At 36.0% G+C, this 18,750-nt stretch overlaps 1 protein-coding gene across 2 annotated transcripts in view; it reads left to right on the forward strand.

Moving 5' to 3' along the window:
• The window catches only part of lrfn1 (leucine rich repeat and fibronectin type III domain containing 1), a 221,830-nt gene that overhangs the window by 83,290 nt on the left and 119,790 nt on the right, over nt 1-18,750 (forward strand). The gene's annotated exons all lie outside the window — the stretch shown is intronic.

Consider the following 18,750-nt stretch of genomic DNA (forward strand, 5'->3'; position numbering starts at 1 on the left):
GGACAGTGGGTCCTGGGGACCAGGGATGGAGAGCACTGGATTAGAGAGGAAACCCATCTTAAATTTAAACTTGGGTGCCAAGTTCTAGTTTCTAAACCAATTATAGATGGTATTATTAATCTACATGGAAATAGAACCTTATAACCTTTGTATGATATTCCTGCTGATTTTGGGTATGTGTAAACCTATAACAGGAACCCCGGGGAGCTGCATCTAATACGACTTGCCTTCACATTTTCTTTTTTTATTGTGAGTTTGGTGAATTGTCTTAATAAAAAGGCTCCTATAAAATTAATTGCTATTCATTGATAAAATAACAAGTTCCTCAATTTGTTTTTTAAAATTATTACGGTGCATTCATTGAATAACATTAATGAAGATTTGCAGCATCTCTACAATATATAAAGATTTGAAGATGCTAATTTCTAATACAATATTTCTACAGACGTGTAAAAGAATACCCAATCCAGGGGAAGAGCGTTTGCTCCAATGTCTATCACTCGTGGGGTAAAGACTGTTGCATTGCTACAACAGTGAATGCAGTTCAGTCCACAGCTTCATATATTGTCAAACTGTAAGGTGTTATTCGTTTTTCTAGAAAATGTGCTAAATATAAAATAATATCATGGGGGAGTACAGTACAGTGATTAAAAGTACAGACAGGCTTTTTTAATGCTATTTGCTTACTTCATATATGTCTTATTTTACTCAACATTATTCCATTTTAGGATTAACAGCTTTTCACACATGAGCTATTTATTGAATAAAAATGAATCCCGATGATGAGTAAAACAATCATAACTAACGTTAACAGGATTAAAAGCATAGCATTAGTTTTGTAAGGTCTTAAATGACAAGAAGCATGAAGCTGCACACATTTTTAGAAGGTATATTATGTTTGCTGTGGTTGCCATTTTAAATGAAAGGCAAACCTATCCATAGTTTTATAAATAATAAATGGATTAACGTAAGAGGCATTACTCTATATTTGTACTGTCTATGTACTCTGCCTGTTCAAAATAAATATCCTTTGTTTTCTGAATTCCACAATGTAGCACAAGATTGACATAAAGCTACAAAGTATTTTCACAGGCTAGCTACAGTTGATGTGTTTAGTGCTAGTCCAGATGCCTGTAGTGCTAGTTTTTTTTATCATGACTCATTTCCTGCATATTTCAGGTTTATATCATAAGATGCTTTCTTTACAACAGCAAAACAACACTAAATCCAGTCCATTAAAGTACTAGCATTTACTGTAATTAATAGCCCAATATTTAGCCAGATGGTTGCACAAACATTTTAACTGTTGAAGCGATGATGCAGATTTTCTGCATGGTATATGGTGTGTGAATTCACTTCGCCTCAAAAAGGTCCTAATTACAATGAGTTAGGCCTTAGGCAGCTGATTCAGTAAATTCATTTTCAATTCTGTTCATTTATATTGTGCAGGTTCTGGACAAATGTTGAGAGAATTTACAAGATTGTGGATACCTACTGTATATTATGTGGGTTTATATAAATCACAGCTAGAGCTAATAGCTTCTCATTCTCAAAGACCAGAGCTTTTTCTGTTAAGCAGATCGCACAGAAAAAGTATTGTCTGTTGAAAGCTGCTGGTAATTCTTGGACAGGAGAACAAAAAGAGGAAAAAAACAAACTGAAGCACTACAGGTTTTACCAAAAATGGGTCAGAGTAATCACAGAGGGTAGAATTCATCCTCTCTTTTAAAGAGGTCTACTTAATCTTTTTACAAATTGTTATTCCTAATAAAATACATTGTCTAAATAAAAAAAAAAAATGTCACTTAATAAAACAGAATACAAACTTCATGACTGTGAAACATTAAACCTAATGCACATGCAGAGGTTGGTAAGCACAATTCAAAACAGTTAACATGGTGTAGTTGCACAATGTTTTAGTTGTTTTAGTCGTTATTCCTGAAATAATCAGGTAAGTAATATGCAAATTCTCCAGTCAAAATGTTCTTTTTGGGTTATTTATCTGTCTCTTTGATCACTTTGCTGCATGTGCTGTGGTCATGGCTGTGGTCTTTAGTACTTGACGCAAAAAAAAGGAACAAATTGCTCCCATCTGCTGGAAATATTGGGCTTTTTGCATCTTCATATATTTAGCGCAATTTGCTTTATGAATCTAGTGCAAAAATCAAGGGAATGGTAGAAGCGGAACAGATGTTTAAAATGGAGGACATTGCACTGCTTTTTGAATTTCCTCCACAGACTGTTACAGAAGTACTTTTTATCGGAAAGAATAAAAAGGCAGGAAAGTTACCCAGCTAAACATTGAACCAATGAGCCTAGGATAATTAAGGAGAATGAAACCATATGATGAATGACATTTGGGCTTACTTTGATTTTAGCTAAATCATAGCTTTGTCCAAAGGCAGCCTTTAAAATGATTCAGGCATATTCTTACAAATTAAATTGAAATGCAGGTCACTTTCAGCTGCATTCTTTCCTGCATGTTTCAGCTCAATAAATCAAAGCTAGATGGCCTTGCATTGTGTCAGCTTGGACCACAGAGAGCCAGAGATCAAGGAGTTGAGATGTGAATTTTGATTGTTAATAGTTATTGAAACATAAAGTCTCTGAGTAATGAAACAGCTTACTAACACCATCTTGTTGGAACACAAGGATGAGCGAGTGGAATGAAGAGTTTTTATTCTGTCAACATCAATTTTTTCCACACTGATTTCATTACGTAGAGGAAAAGAGCAGGATAATAAGCTTGCCTAATAGTGTTTTTTCCATCTTATGGGTGGCCGCAACAAAAGCACCTGAAAATAAATTTCACTTCAGCTTTTTTTTTGTCAAATACGTACTAGATGGATGAAGCCTTACACAGCACACTGACCCAATTAAAGAATTTGAGCTGTGATTGACAGCATCAATTATTTATGGCAGGATCCTCTGCATATTCAAACAGACACATTAATTATCACGGTTTGTCACTTGTGTCTTATGTTGCTGGAGGCCTCTTGACCAGACTGGCACAATACAAGAAGTGCACATACCAAGCTATTTGTCACTAATTTGTCATCGTTTATATTTAGGCTGAAGAGAGGAATGCAATTATGAAACCAAAGTCATATTTTATCCCTTATAAAAATAATTAATGAAAATGACTCGACCTGCAGAGTCTAAAGCTAAATTTAAGATTGGTGTCTCTGGAGTTAATCCAATTATAGGGCCAAATAGAAGTCAGGATTGGAAAAGAAGATGCACAGAAAAGGGGATCGGGGCATGGTATTCAGTCAACCAAGATTACATAGAAATGAAATTACAGTTTAATGGATTAAACCCAGGCAAGTCATAATGATAACCCTGACCCCGCATCTGTTGAGATGCACTCTTACAGCTTCAAAGCCCGACAAATGCATGCCTGGCTTCTGTGTTTTCCAATTGAATCATGTGAGGCCTGAACATAAACCCATCTAGCAATCATGGCCACAAGATAAAGCCCTTGGACAGCCAGCAGATCCATCTGGGGAAGGCAGATGACGGAGGAGTTTGACTTGTACAACTGCACCATGCCTTGACTCACAGATGGGAAGCCAGCTCAGGCAGGATTTGTCACCATAATGGGAAAGCGTCCACATACAAGGGCCCCATGTGTACGCATGTGCCCCTTCTTCTGCATGCAAAGTCTTGCGAGGGTGTCTTGGAGCACGTACGGACATGTGTGGTGAGACCGTGGTGTTGACTCTCAGCGGAAAAAGGGTGGGTGGAGAAGAGGTGCTTTGACAAGTGTGTGATGCATGCTGCTGTGACGGCAGCAGCCATGAGAGAGGGCTGGGGCTGTCGCAGGCTGATAACCCAGAAAGAAGAAGTTCACCAAAATCATTACTACCTGATTTTAAAAGCAGTTTGACAATGCCCTTCAACACAGAGATACAATTAGCTCTACAGTAAGAAGCTGCATTTGTTTCTCCCATTAAATTCTTAGCACTAACAGTAAATTCCTCTAGTTTAGACTTGTACAAGGTTTTGCTTTTGACAAACTACTAGATTGCCAGAAAAAAAAAATGAATTAAACATTTTGCAGGCTGACATGATTACATAATGTAAACCTCTTGGAGGGTTACTGACCCATTTCCCATTAAATCTAAAAGTACTCCTGAGAACAAAGGGTTTTATCTGGTATACATCAACTTCTCTAAAATACCTGCATGAATAAATTATTTTTTAGTCATTATACCACATTTTCCTTTTGGTTTAGTATTTATGAGGTAAAATACAGCATATGGTACACAGCTGGACATTTTACTGATTGGTTTGTTTCACTGCAAACTATTACCATCCTACCATGACCAGTGAAGCTAATTTGTAAGAAAAATGGTAACTTGTCATCTTTACGAATCACAACACAAATTTACATAAATGTAGGAAACATTATATTGATTTCTTTCATGAAGGCTATGGCATGGTCCTCCAGAAGACTAACAAAAACTAAAAACAAAAATATTTATCAAGATTTTTTTATCATTTGTCTTGGTTTGTCTTTACTGTGTCAGTGCTGTCAAAACCTCACAACCTAATTAATCTGCATTGAGCCTGCAACAACTATGCACAAATGTCCACGGAGTCAAGTACCCCCAACTATGTGGGAGACTAGATTTTAGATCCTTTACAAGCCTTTTCCTTTGTCCTTTATTTGTCTTTCTATTTTACTGTCATTGTCAAACGCTTGGTAATAGTGTTACTGCATATTTTAGTGTATCTGAAACACTTTTTTGGTGAACCCAAAGGTGAACTAGAATAATAATAATAATAATAATAATAATAATAATAAAGAATAAAGAGAAACAGGAACACTATTAGTGTGAATGCCTACTGCATTCACACTAATAAATAATGCATTTTGTTAAACATCAAGTCTTGACACATTTGAAGTATGTAAATCTTTGTATCTCTGTTAGATATATTGTACTTGTATTGCAAAGAAGAACCCTATTTTGTTCATATGGCTGCATTTTGGATAGCTTGCAGAGAACAAGAAACGTTACCAGACTGAACTAAAAAAATACAAGCAATTTGGGTAATGATATTATTAGCATGTAATTTGCAGCCCGGTATTGGTGCTAAGATAGAGAGCTATTTTATGTAGTTGTAAAACCTGAACTGGACAATTCTACACTGAACAGAGACACAATTTGAGATTTCTGAAATGTTTATGCTATTTGTAAAAACACAAAAAACAAGGCAGTTTAAATGCCTTTTAGGTCTTAGGACAACCTTAGGATGAGGCAATAATGATAATTTATCTAGAAAATATATGGACTGAACATATGAACTGGTAAAACCTTGACTAGGTTTCTCTACACTGACTACAGATTATTTGAGATATAGTTTGTAGTTTGTGAAGCCTTTGCTCTAATTCTCTAAAAAAGAGAATTCTCAGCTTTCTCTAAAATATTGCCAGAAGCTAATTTCATCTCATATACCAGATATTGTGCATCGTCTCATTTAATGAGCTTGATGTTAAATTACACCCCTACTTGGGTCAGATTGTCTGATTAATGGAATGAAAAAGCAAAAGGTTCATATAAAACCAATCTTCAAAGCATTATTAAAGCAGCACCATAGTGACCAAGAATAACATAAGTATGAAAAAAGGGTCCAAGAAAGTACAAAATGTAAGGTATGTATACTGTTTTTATAGTGCAGGATATGACTATTAGAAATATATAAAAAGTCATATGCCTTGCTTTTATCATAGTTTATGAGATGTGAATGTGACACACAGACACATCATATGGCCCTTTAAATGCTCTTTAATCAGTTCCCCAAATCGGTACTGACCTCAGAAAGAAAGTTAAAATTATTACACTTTTTACATCTCAGCTGGTCACTAGTGCTTAGTGTCTACAGTCAACATAAATGTTTGTAGTTCAAAAAAGGCTGAGAAATCTTACAGATGATTTTAACACTGCTGCAAAGCCTAAAGAAGCTTAGTTATGTTGATGCAAGTCTTTCGAGAGCCACAGTGAGGACTTTCTGAATGCTGGTCTGCACCAAATACTATTAAGGGAGGATAAACTGCATTTTTAATGCACTCTGTGGCTGAGCAAGAATAATGCAATGAGGCAGGTTGTAAAACACACAGGTTGGAGCTGGTCACATTACTGCATCTTGCACAGAAGGAAGGGGAACATCTAATTTAAATAAAGGAATCTGTCACAGCTTATCTCACTATAAGTGACCCTCATAGTTATATAAATTCAAATTTAAGATAATAATTGTTATTCTCTACATGCATAATCTGATACAAAAGGCACTAATTGCTTTGTTTCTCGCTCCTATGTCTAATAGTACAAAGTAAAACAAAAAATATTTTTTCTTCATTTACAAATTGTTAAAGTGGTCAATGATTTGCATACCTTTTCTCATATCAAATTTAAAAAACAGTAAAAGATGAAGAACCAGTAGCATCTGTGACAGGAGAAAGCACATTTACAGTATGATACCGTTCTGAATTATTCATTTGTTATCGCAACTCAAATCAAATGCATCTGTCTCCATCTAACCCTATCTTCTGCATGTTCTTCTCTCACACCCACTACCCTCATGTCCTCCTTCACTCCATTTATAAATCTCCTCTTCTAAGTGTTTGTATCGCATAATTATAATTTACAAGAAATACATGTAATAGATAAACATTAATATAATTTCATACGGTTTTATAGCAGTAGGGAAAATTGTTGCTTATATATGTTCTTGTATATATGATCTTGCTATACATTTTGCATACTATACAGGGCCTATTTTTAGGAAGTGGAACTCCATGTTTTTAGGGATGCAATAATTATGCTATATCTGTGTGGCATACACATTTTTTCCCTACTATAAAGCGGATGTAAGACCCTGATGGCTCAAAAACACTCCACAAAACCCCACAGCAAAATTACTAACAGCTGAGTTTTGGTGCAAGATTATATACAAATACTATTCAAAGTTAGCAATGCTGTGCATCACAAGAAAAAGACAATATTTTTGTTTATATGCATCAACACTAACTTGTAGACGGTCTCCTGAAAATGTCAGATGGCAAACCTTGTAGATAATGCTCCAGGGACGTTAAAGGCACCCATTTTCTTTCAAACTCAATTTTGTATTTTGTTGTAGCACCTGTTAGATAACCTTTGTTTCAGTTAGAATGCAAACTAAGCAACTCAAAAAGTTGTTTAATACTCAAACCGGTGTGTGGCAAAACCCTTTCAAACTTTAATGCCAGTGAGGAGGAATTAATTTACAGCTAACAAGGAGGGTCTCTTTTCTAAAACCATTAAAGAGAGCCAGGAATTCGCAAATGTTTTTCTGACTGTGCATTCCTAATCTATTCTTAATGCTGTAAAATGTTTTCCACTGAATGTCACTCAACATAGAGCCTTAATATATTTTCCTATGAACGTATTCTCTTATTAAAAAGATCTTCCTTTAAATAAAGGTTATAACGACTGGATATAATTTAAGTTAGGCTGGACATGCTGCAAAATCATCTGCAGAGACGCTTTCAGAAAACCACTGGCATCTTGTACATCCTTAACAACCACATCAAGTCCTCAGTTACAAACCAAGTATTAGAAAGTCATATTCATAAACTGTCACTCTGTTTTGGACAGGAATAGTTTTCATCTTCAAATAAAGGCACCTAATATTCAGCAGCCAGCTTCAAAGAACTAGAGTGTGACTGCAGCAGGACCTGGTGGTAATCAAACGTTTGGCTAGCCCTGAACAAAATATTTTTCCTAGAATGTGAGGAAAAGAAACCCATCTCTAAAATGCACAAAGCTGTAGCCAAATAATTTATTATCTTTCTACATTTTCAGTAAAATTATAAAATCTTTTTTAATCTTATACAATTCATGTCTGAGTAAAAGTCAAAAATATCAAAGGATACAAAAAACTGAGTGAACCAGTCTAACGGTCCAGAATAATAAAAAAGTAATACACAAAGCTGCACCAATTCTTTAGTCCTAAATTTACGACTCTCAACTGGTGCAGGCTAAGATCATCTGTGAAACACTTTCAGGTTGTGTTAACATTGCTTTGCTTGGCTAAATGTGTATTCTCTCTTACCAAAACAAAAGCCTTGGCAGAAAAAAAAAAGGGTGTATTCAAATGTCACAAGATTTTTCCTTTAAAGGTCATTTGTTAAACATGTATTGTACAAGGAAAAACATAGTAAAGGATGATTTCAGTTTGAATGTACTGTAATGTAGCTCAGTTTGTGATCTACTGTACATCTTTTGTTATAGAAGCGTAATCTGACACTCATTTATGCTTCAGTCATTCAACAGTGAGTTTTGGAGAGTTATTTTAATCTCCCATGCTTTCCACCTCATTTTGCATTGCAGTTAGATGAACTTGGGCCCTCACCCAGCCTGGTTTGTTACTGTTCCATTAGTGTTAAACTTTTTAATCATGTCTCTGACATCAAAAATGGGCATGGTTGGGTGCAGGGGTAAAACACGCCCCATATTTAGAGGCTTCAGTCTTCGACACAGCTGTCGTGGGCTCAACTCCTGGCCCAGGTGACCTTTTTGCATGTCTTCCCCCTCTCTCCACTCTTACTGTCAAATAATGAGAACTATAAAGGCCAGCTCTGTAAAAAACAAAATAATGGGCAAGGTTAGCCAGCAGCTACTTCCTTGTTGCCATTTGCTGACTTGTAAAGATTGATGCATATCTGCCTTACTTTAATGGCATGATCTCTTGTCTTTGCCATATTTGGAAATGAGGTGTGTGAAAAGCATTTTTGTCACAACATATTTATACCCCTAAAAGTTCATCAACACTCCATCATCTTATAAAACTATAGGATACACTACAAAATCTTCAGTTTAATTTATTTAGAAATTGTTTGGGATGCCACTAATTATGGCACTGGTCTTTAATGTAATTAAAGTGCTGATAAATGTGGAGGATATACTAGTTAGTCACTTTAGCCTGTCTGTGGTTAATTTTTTGTATTTACCCAGTGTTATTCCTCAGTGCCTCAGTCCCTTCCCTCCTACTGTTTTTCCTCATATGTTCATTAGCTGGATTTACCTGTGCAACATGCATAAGTCCCCAGTTTAAATACTCCTTGGTTCAGTCACTACACTGTCAGATCCACCGTTGTTGTTGTCGGCTTGTTGCCTTGTATCCCTGAATTCTTTCCATCATTCAATCCATATTAATCATGTGCCTCTCATCCTTGTCTGTCTTTGGCTTATCAACACTGTTATATGACAAAATGGAAAGAAACTCAGACAAACAACAGAAGCCTGAAAACAGTAGAGCAAAGATACTCTGTTTCTATCCTTTTGAGCCTTCAACCTCTGTCTCTCTTGTGGAAAATGCTGGATTTGGAAATGTTGACAGCCTTTTAGAACGAGTTAAGGATCTACATTCTCAAGGGAATACACACAGATAGAGTTGGTAATGCTGACTGTGCCACCATTACACCAAAAAAGCACATCCCAATATAAGTTGGACAAAGCTGTTATTTAAGATCTCATAGAAACACACTATCCTAAATGGTACACTTCTGTGTAATTCATTTTTGTCTGCATACATTTTCAACTAGGCCAGAAATAGAATAAATAATTAGACTGCTGCTAATTACAGTTCTTCAAAAACAACCAAAATCAAGAAATCAGATATCAGCCACAAAATCTCTGATCTGTGTATCTCTGGTGGAGAGCACTGTGAATAGGAAATTCACAACAACAAGCCAGCAAAAAATAAAAACCCCACATCTCCTGGGTAAAGGGCACCAGTTTAAGGGCAGAAATGTTCACATTCTGAAGACAGATGGTGTAGAACAAGGGTTAAAAAAGTCTACTTTGTTAAACTTAAAAGAAATCTCTAAACAGGTGGCCTTACACTTCTACACATACAGTTTAGCCTCGACTCTCCTCCACAAGTGTTTGCAAAGTTATTTCTCACATTAAAAAATGTGACTAAAACATTTCAGATAATGACCAGGTGGGTAAAAGGAACCTCAAAACTGGCTGCGGGGGCTAAGGAGTAAAACAGATAAGCGCTAAATATACAAATTAACCAAGAATTTAAGCTTTTTTCACATCTTTCACACCAGTGGGATTTTCCCCTCTTTAGTCATTTATTTGAAGCACATGCTTCAGCATTCACAATGAAATTACACAATTAGGCAAAAAAGTGTGGCTGTCTTGATGAAGTTAATAAATCATATTAAACGGCAGAGAGTTCTAGCAAAAAGTACAAAACCTGCTGTGCTTTTTGGGAAGCTTTTGGAAACCTAGTGTCCAAACCAACAGCGCACACCATTTGCCAGTCATCAACTAGTGTTTAAGGAAAGAGCGTTTCGTAAGAGTTCTTGTATCGCACTTATTTAGGCAAGCAAACAGACATAAAGTGTATGCAGTCTGCAAATGCCAGCTGGGGTTGATGATTACATCTGAGTAATGATAATAAAATGTTGTATTGCTCATCTGTAGTTTATATACTAGTGTTTTTTTTTTACAGGCCAAACTGCTTTACATCAGTTCAGTCACATCAATTAAATGTGTTTTTGTTGGAGTCATTAAAATATAATAATTTTATGTTTTTCACTGAACATCAATTTCTCCACATTAATTTTTTCTTATAATTTTTATCCTGATTTGAGAAACTAGTCAACTTTGCTGCAATTTAAACACTAAATGAATCACTTAGCATCCTTGTGACATTTAATGATGTGTTAAATATAACTGGAGTGATGCTTTTACAGGTACATAGGGTGCATCCGTGGTTAGATGCTATTAATACTGGCAGCTGCTATGTAAAGACAGCTGCTTTGGTGTTGCCAAAGAACCTACATTTTCAGACAGCTAAGGAGACCTGTGCACATACTGAGATCTAAAAGAAAGATATGTATGCCTAGCTTAAAAAATCTTCTAAAATGTTTACATGCATGGCTGTGACTGTAAGAGCACACATAAGCATCATGTAGATAATTGTTTCATGGTGTGAGGGCATTTGAACTCTTAGTAAAACATGTATCTGTTCAGTAGGATTGATGGGGTCTTACAAAATGCTCCACAATATCCTATATTTATAATATAGTCATTTCATAAACAAAATCCCCAGAATGCGTCTTTACATGAAATGAATGCTAAATCTTAGGCTGTCACACAGATTTTAAACAGGATGCATGGCAGGACTGCTGTATAATTACATTTGCCGTGCAGTATATTTGTGATTTGAGTCTTGGCACCTCCTACACAGGAACAGTTTACTCACGTGAGCAGCCAGACTGGATTCCCCTTGGAGCCAATTAGGAGACAGTCTGCTGCTTTTAAATGAGATGAACACAGACATAATCTGCTGTTACAGAAGCTTATGCCAATACATCCAGTTTATGGTGTGTTATAGTAAATTCCACCTCCATTTGCTTCCATATAGGATCTAAGTCCCAAAAAGAGAAAAAGGGCAGTTTTTGGTTGAGTTCATCTAAGCATGTGTAGACAAGTTTGAGTACTTATGGCTTGATTACTTGGTCCATGTCTTGCAAAAGAATTCAAAAGTATCCCCTTAAACTTTCAATTTTTTGTACAAACACAAACTTTAATCTATATATTTATAATTTATGTGATAGTCCAACACAAAGTGACTCATAATTGAAATGTCAAAAGAAAATAATGGATCTTTTTCAAAACAAATCTGAATAGTGTGGTGTGCCACACTAGTATAAAATATCTTAAGGCCTCAGAGGTTTGTTAAAGAGCATTAGAAAACAAACAGCATCATGAAGACCAAGGAACAAGAGGTTTGTTTTAACCTTGCAGAAGCTGCAAAAATCCACAGTTCAAGTGGGAGAATCTCAACAGGTGAGATGCATAAATGTCAGCCAAGTGAGGCCTGCGGTGCTTTATAGGTTCTTCTTCGTTCTTTTGTAACCTCACAGATGAGCAGTTGATGCGCTCTTGGGAAGTGTTTTCTGAATTTGTTTTGTGAATAATGGCTCTTATGTGATTTGCCGAAGTCCCAAAGTCTTAGAAATGGCTTTGTAACCCTTTTCACATTGATAGATGTCAATGTCTTTTTCTTATTTGTTCTTAAATTACTATAAATCGGGGCATGATTTGTTGGTTTATGACACCCTTTTAGTCTATTCTACGTTGCTGTAGAGGTGCTATTTAAGGAATTTCTTGCTGCTACAGGTCTGGCAGTAATTGGGCCTTAGAGATTATTTGTAAGGGTGCAAATACATTTTCACAACACAGTAAATTAAATTATACATGAAATTTGAACCTTTTTTATGTTTATGTCCAAAATTCATAAAAAAAATTGTTAACTCCAATGAAAAATACACAAATATGTTATGGTATAAATACATTCTTTGTTTACAGGTGCAAAATGGAAGTAAGAAGGGACAAAAGGTCAATGCTTAGGTACAACATGGGAGTATGAATTTGCAAAGAAGTGAATTGACCCACATGCAGATAAAAATCATCGCAACTTTTTATCACGTTTTCATTACAGGGAAAAATACTCTTTTTGTGCAAATAAATATAGGAAAATAATAATTCAATCACAAATATTGCAGGTTTGATGAAAGCATTTTCTTTTTATTATTATTTTTTAATAAAACATGTCAGGCTATGGCGATATGTTACAAGATATGTGGAATTACAGAAACTAAGGCAGAGGCTAAATTGACATAAGCCGGAAGTGTATTTTCCCAAACTTCATTCCCGGGTAGGAAATAGAGAGCCAGATGTTTTTGTGTTAAAGCTAACACACCCTTTTTGTGCAGCATCTCTCATACCTTGTGATTATTTATGTGGTGCTGGTAAATGTGCTGAGCTTGACTGAGTGTATAAATAGCTGGACATCATCAGAGACTGCAGTTTGCGCAAGAGAGAGGAAAGAGGGAAAGAGCTTACAACCAGGGCATCAGATCATTACAGGCAGAGACCATCCTTCCTGACTGATCAAGAATTAATGAGAACTCTGATCCCTAGCTTGTGTAAATTTTTATGAATAACCAGTCCGATCTTTTTGATCACTTTAGCACATTTTGTGTTGTCTTTATTCTGTAAATATTTATGCCAAATGTCTAAGTTCCTTTTACAATTACCATGTCTTTCTTGGGGTAATGACATATCTGTGGCTCAGGAGAAACTTGTAGATTTTGCTTGGGGTTCTTTCCTTAATAAAATAGCTACTTAACCAGAGGAATTATTAGAGCATCCCTTATTTGATGTGATTCTTTCCGGCAACTTGTATTATTGCTCAGCCTCACAGCGGTCGCTGCCTACACCTCAGAGATATTTCCTTTCTTAATCGAGGAGTCGCAACTTTCCACTGATGGGAAAACTTTAAAAGTTTAACATTCGCTCATTATTTTCCCTGATTATTTTACACTGTCATCATTATCTCTGTGTACTGAAGTGTTCCAGCTCTCTGCAGCGTTGGCCGCAGAACAAGCTCTGCTTTGCCTTAGGTTGTTACTTTTTTCTGGAGCTCTCTCAGCTCTGGAGGTCACATTGGCTACCCTGAGGCTGCGTGTTGTGGTCAGTGTGCCAACTGTGGGCATGCTAAGAGGACCATATGCTGTCTTTGAATCCATGTACCAGGGATGTCTGAGTATATTTGGTAGATGCTGAATATGTGAGGAAGAAGTAAATACTTCACTGAAGCATGCAGCAGATTAGAGCAGATGTTTTGTTTATCTTTTCCTTTCACAAAGTTAAATGTTATTCATTTATATAGCATATTTTGCAGATAAACATCATAGTACGTCACAAAGACAGCATAAACATTAAAGTCACAAAAAAATTATAATAAAAAAAAGCCATGTTCAGGTTCTATTTTTCACACTGATGTGGATAAGACAAAGATGCAGGAATTGCTTAGACTCTGTTGGAGCTGATCCACCTGGTTTGAAATCCAGCAGTTTCAACAAATATTTCTGCGTTAATACATTATTTTTTTTATAGATTACTTGTCCATATAAGTATACAGATTTTTATTTCTTATTTTATTGTTTGTTCTCAAAAGTATCACCAATTAATATGTTAAGTTTCTTCTATCGTTCATTAGTAAAAGAGTCCAACCAAGGAGTGGGTCTGCAAGTTTGCCATGTCTTAGTAAATGGCAGACTCATGGAGGCCAACAACCAACCAAAATGTTGTACGTAACTGTGTTTTTACTGAGAATACCAAACTTTAATGTTAATAACAAGTTTGATTGATTAGGAATAATACAAGCTCATTGTTTCCGTACTTTTCTGTATTTTTGATATCACCTATCACATATATGAAGTAGGTCAATGAGCAGCTTTCAAAGCCAAGAACTTAGGCTAAATCCATAAAGGTCATTTTCAACACTGGTGGTGTCAAGAAATCCTGCACTAATTGTTGTGTTTACCTCCTGCTTTCCAGCTTTGCTGATACCAAATGGGTGAGAGAATAACCGATTGGGATGGGAGAAGTTCACAAACACAACTTGTAATTCAAACTATTATTTCAACAAATCAGGGCATCTGTTTGTTAAGATACTGAGTTAAATATAAATTGTTTTTGCTAAAATGGCTGGGCTGAGCTATAATCCTACACCCAAAAAGTCAGAATTAAACTGAGGATTTACTTTATAAGACTTTGATAGACATTTTGTGGTGCAAAATCAAAGACACAAATGAATCACAGAATGTGGCAGTTAAAATAAAGTCCTCTGTAAATTGATTATCAAAATGAATCTGTGAATTTGGTCAATGGATATGAGTTTATCCTAACAAGTTACTTACCTTTTACAGTGATGGTTCCCCTTTACTTTGCTTTGAACACCATGACACTTAATGACCAGTGCAATAGCAAAGCCAGTCTATAAAGCAGGAGAACAATTGCTTCTGTTAGTTTTGTCCAGGCATGATTAACTGGAAGTGCCATAAAATAACATGTTATGACCTGACATATGAATAAATCATATCACTGACCACTATGCAATGATTGTCAGCTGAAGCAAGTGTTTACTGGAGAGTTTTTCTAAAGCCCTCTGGGCTTAATCACACTGTCCTCTGCAAATAGATTATGACAATAAAATGAAAAGCTATGTGTGTTTAGGGGTTGTGTTGTTAGAACATACTGGTGGCTCTGTAAAACCCAGTTAACCCTGTGTGTTGTCACAGAAGGATATGCTTGTGGGGACAAAATGTTTCAAAACTAACAGACAAAATAAACAAACAAAAAAAAAGGCTCTCAAACCTGGTAATCAGCTAAGTAAGACATGGCCACAATACTAGTATAAGCCATATAATACTGACAACACATACTAAGAGTTTGGAGTCCATATATAAGAGTATTAGGTTTAAGAAGAACTTCCTTTTTACAAGCACTTTACTTTTATATTAAGCAGACAGGCTACTTTTTACTTGTAGGTACAGTTTAAACAACATTTTAATCACAACGTTAAATTTAATTTAAATTCCATACTCTTGGATTTACTTTACATTTTGTATTTATTACGCTTAAAAACAGATATTTTTTTGTAGTATCTCTTCAGAATCTGTTAACTTATAAATAAAAGTGGAAAAACGGAATTTAGGAGATAACAAAGCAGAATTTAGAAAAAAAAAATGATTGAAGCAAAATGTATAGGCCCTTTAGACTCTGGCACTAAGGGCGGTTTGTGCCGTGTCAGAGTCTGGATCATGCTGTTGTGAACCCATGCCGGAACCTGAAACAGACCAGAGAACTGTACCCTGGCATGATTACAATTACCAGTCTTGGCATATATCCAGACCCTGGAGCAGTTCACTTGCAGTGTGAATGCGTATCTCATGGGTTAGTGTACTAATAGCTGGAACAGAGGATGAATTGTAAGGACAGCACATTTTAGTACAAGAAGTAGTAGAGAAAAAACAAAGTAAGAGCACAAATCAGAAGATGAAAGAGTTTAAAAATGTCTTGTGGAGCTACATGGAGTAGTGATAAGGTACAGGTGCACAACTACATTTGAACACCAAGGTAGCAACAGAAACCCCGATAAGATGGATTTTCTACGTCATTCTTTTTTTTCTTGATCAGCGAAATACTGCCCCCGAAACAATCCTACTGCAACTGCATGACACATTTGGTTCCTAAAAGATCTCTGTGTGAAAGCAAAACGTGCCAACTGAAGGTGTGGATTTTCTCAATTTTACTGAACCCTGGGCCGGACCAGCAGTGTCAATAAAAGCTAGTACTATAATGGCATCAATTCTCAACTGGTTCAAAAACAATAATAGGAGCTGGAGGTGACCTCATTGAGACAAACAATCAATCAAGATGTTGTGAGTGCCATATTTAAAAGTACTTTTTTTTTTCTGCCTAATTTATGACAAAAAAATCTGAGTTTCAATGTTAAAACATTTGTATAATTACCAGAATAGCACATGCTCACTGTCTCACATTTTTCAGCTTTGTTTTGATAGTTCATGTAGGTAAATGTGTTACCCAGAGCTGTCACAGCCACTGAATCCATAAACGGTGTTTCTGATTTGGTTCCAAAACACTGTGGGTCTTTTCATTATGCAAGGAAGCTTTAATAAATATTGCTTTAACATGGTCTGGAACTCTCATTTGCAACTCTCTGCTAATACAGATCAAAGATCAGCTGTTTGGGAATGTAAAGTGTTCACAGAAGATGTTTGTTGTTTAAAGCAGCATTAATAATTAAAATTGGTGATATTATGACATTTGTTTTAAAGGAAGCTGAGATAAATATTCTGATTTGTATAATTAAACTGTGCTTTTGCTCTGTAGTCCCCTACATAAATTAACAAAACAAAAGAGGAAGGGTCATACGTTTACCTGAACAGAGGTTTTTAGAGGTGTAATTTCATGGCTCCAAGCTGGATTCTCTGGGTATAGAAAACCATACCGATTCCTTTATTGAACTAGTTAGCAACTGGCTTTACCACCAGCACTGATTTAGCATTAGCATTGAAAAAAACAAAACAATTTAATTCCCAAAAAATAGCTTTTTCCCTACATGTTCAACAGGCTTTGTTTCAGAGGCACCCTGTCGAGTCCCTCTCCACCTTTCTTTGGGACCTCTAAAGTGTGTGTTGATCAATAAATATATTGGTTTGGACATTAGTAGCCTTGGGTCACACCTATCCTCAGATAACAGAAACAAAGGATGGTTGTTTTTTGGAGGAATGCTCTAAATAAATAAAAAACATAGAAAGAACAAAATAAACTATTTATTCTGTTAGTGTTGGAGGAAATAAACACAAAATCCCCCAGCTTCCCAAATGGCAGCCCCATCTTGTGCTTTGAACTTTGATGTCTTAAAACTCTGAACAAATAGATGTTTGTCCTTGAGGGTGGCTGCAGAGGAGCCCTGGTTTCCATGCTGGCTTTACAAATGCAGTAGCAAATGAATCATTTATCATGGAAAGTCAGCAGCTATATGAATATACATGACTGTGTGTTATTCTAAAAATAATTTTACTCTTATTTTCTGGCTTGCTTTTCTTAAAACTTTAGATCTATAGATTTTTCACAAATGACAGCTAATAAAATTCCTACAGTGAGATCAAGTGGTATTTACCCATAAAGTAAGAGCAAAAATAAAATGTATTTTATTTAAAAAAGAAAAACAATTATTCCTACAATTGCCAAAACAATCTAACAATGATTGTTGCAATGTTATCTGTAACCTTTACTTATTGTTACCTAAATTTTGATAAATAGAATTTCATGAAAATAGTAGTTCTGTAACTGTTGCCAGAAGAAGTACTGTGTCTGTTGTGCATATTGTGCAAAATGTAAGAAGCTGGTAGATTAGTCAGACTTTCTGCTCAGGTAGAGTCTAAAATTGGCTACTTATCAAACGTCACTTGTACCAGGAAAGATGGGAGGTGCTCAGTTAAGCTGTTGTCACACTTTTTCCTATCATGCCGTGTCAGTTGACCTATCAAAGTAATGTCATTTATCCTGTCACATTGTTGAAGGATGTGTGTGGCTTTTGATATGTCTACTGGATGTTTTGTACAGAGTGGGTGAGTGTGAAATGATGAATGTAGAATTCAGTGTTGCACCAGGATGGGGTACATTTGACCTTGACATCACCATTTGGTTTTATTTGGCTATTTCCAGGTTCAGTGTTTATTGGTCCACGAGTACCCCTAAGTGGTCAAATTTCTATTTACCTAATTAATCAGAATATAGTCTGGGATGCCATTGGTCTAACAGTTCATCCATGCTGACAGAGCGATAGATAGTGTAGCTTGATAAAAAACTATGTAATTTTACAGCATTAGAGCATTTTTGCCTCTCATAATTGTGATTATGTTGTGGAATGTCTGAAAAACCTAAGGCAGTCTGTATTAGCTGGAGAAAAATTGTTTATGCTACAGTGCCACATGCATATGTAAGCTATGTTTATTTGCTGAAAGCTACATGTCTTTTGCTATTAAAAAGAAAGGCAGCTGCACAATAGTGTCATGGCTGTTTAAGTTTCCATCCTATGATTAAGACTTTTTGTTACTGTGAACTTTTGCAAGCATTCAAGCTTCTCTTTTTTTTAAGTGAGGGAAATGTGTGGTAGCCTTCTTTCTGCCAGCTGAGCAGCAGTGTGCATAATAGATGCAGGCGAGAGATGGCTGGACTACTCTAAGCTCCACCGGCTGGAAAAAATTCTGTCAATGAGTCTGGCTTGCTCTCTGGCATCTCATTAAAAGGACATTAACAGGCACTGTGGAATAGAATAGACCTCTATCAATCCTTAACAAGATTA

This window comes from Girardinichthys multiradiatus, chromosome 18, assembly GCF_021462225.1.
Source record: "Girardinichthys multiradiatus isolate DD_20200921_A chromosome 18, DD_fGirMul_XY1, whole genome shotgun sequence".
Taxonomy (NCBI): Eukaryota; Metazoa; Chordata; class Actinopteri; order Cyprinodontiformes; family Goodeidae; genus Girardinichthys; species Girardinichthys multiradiatus.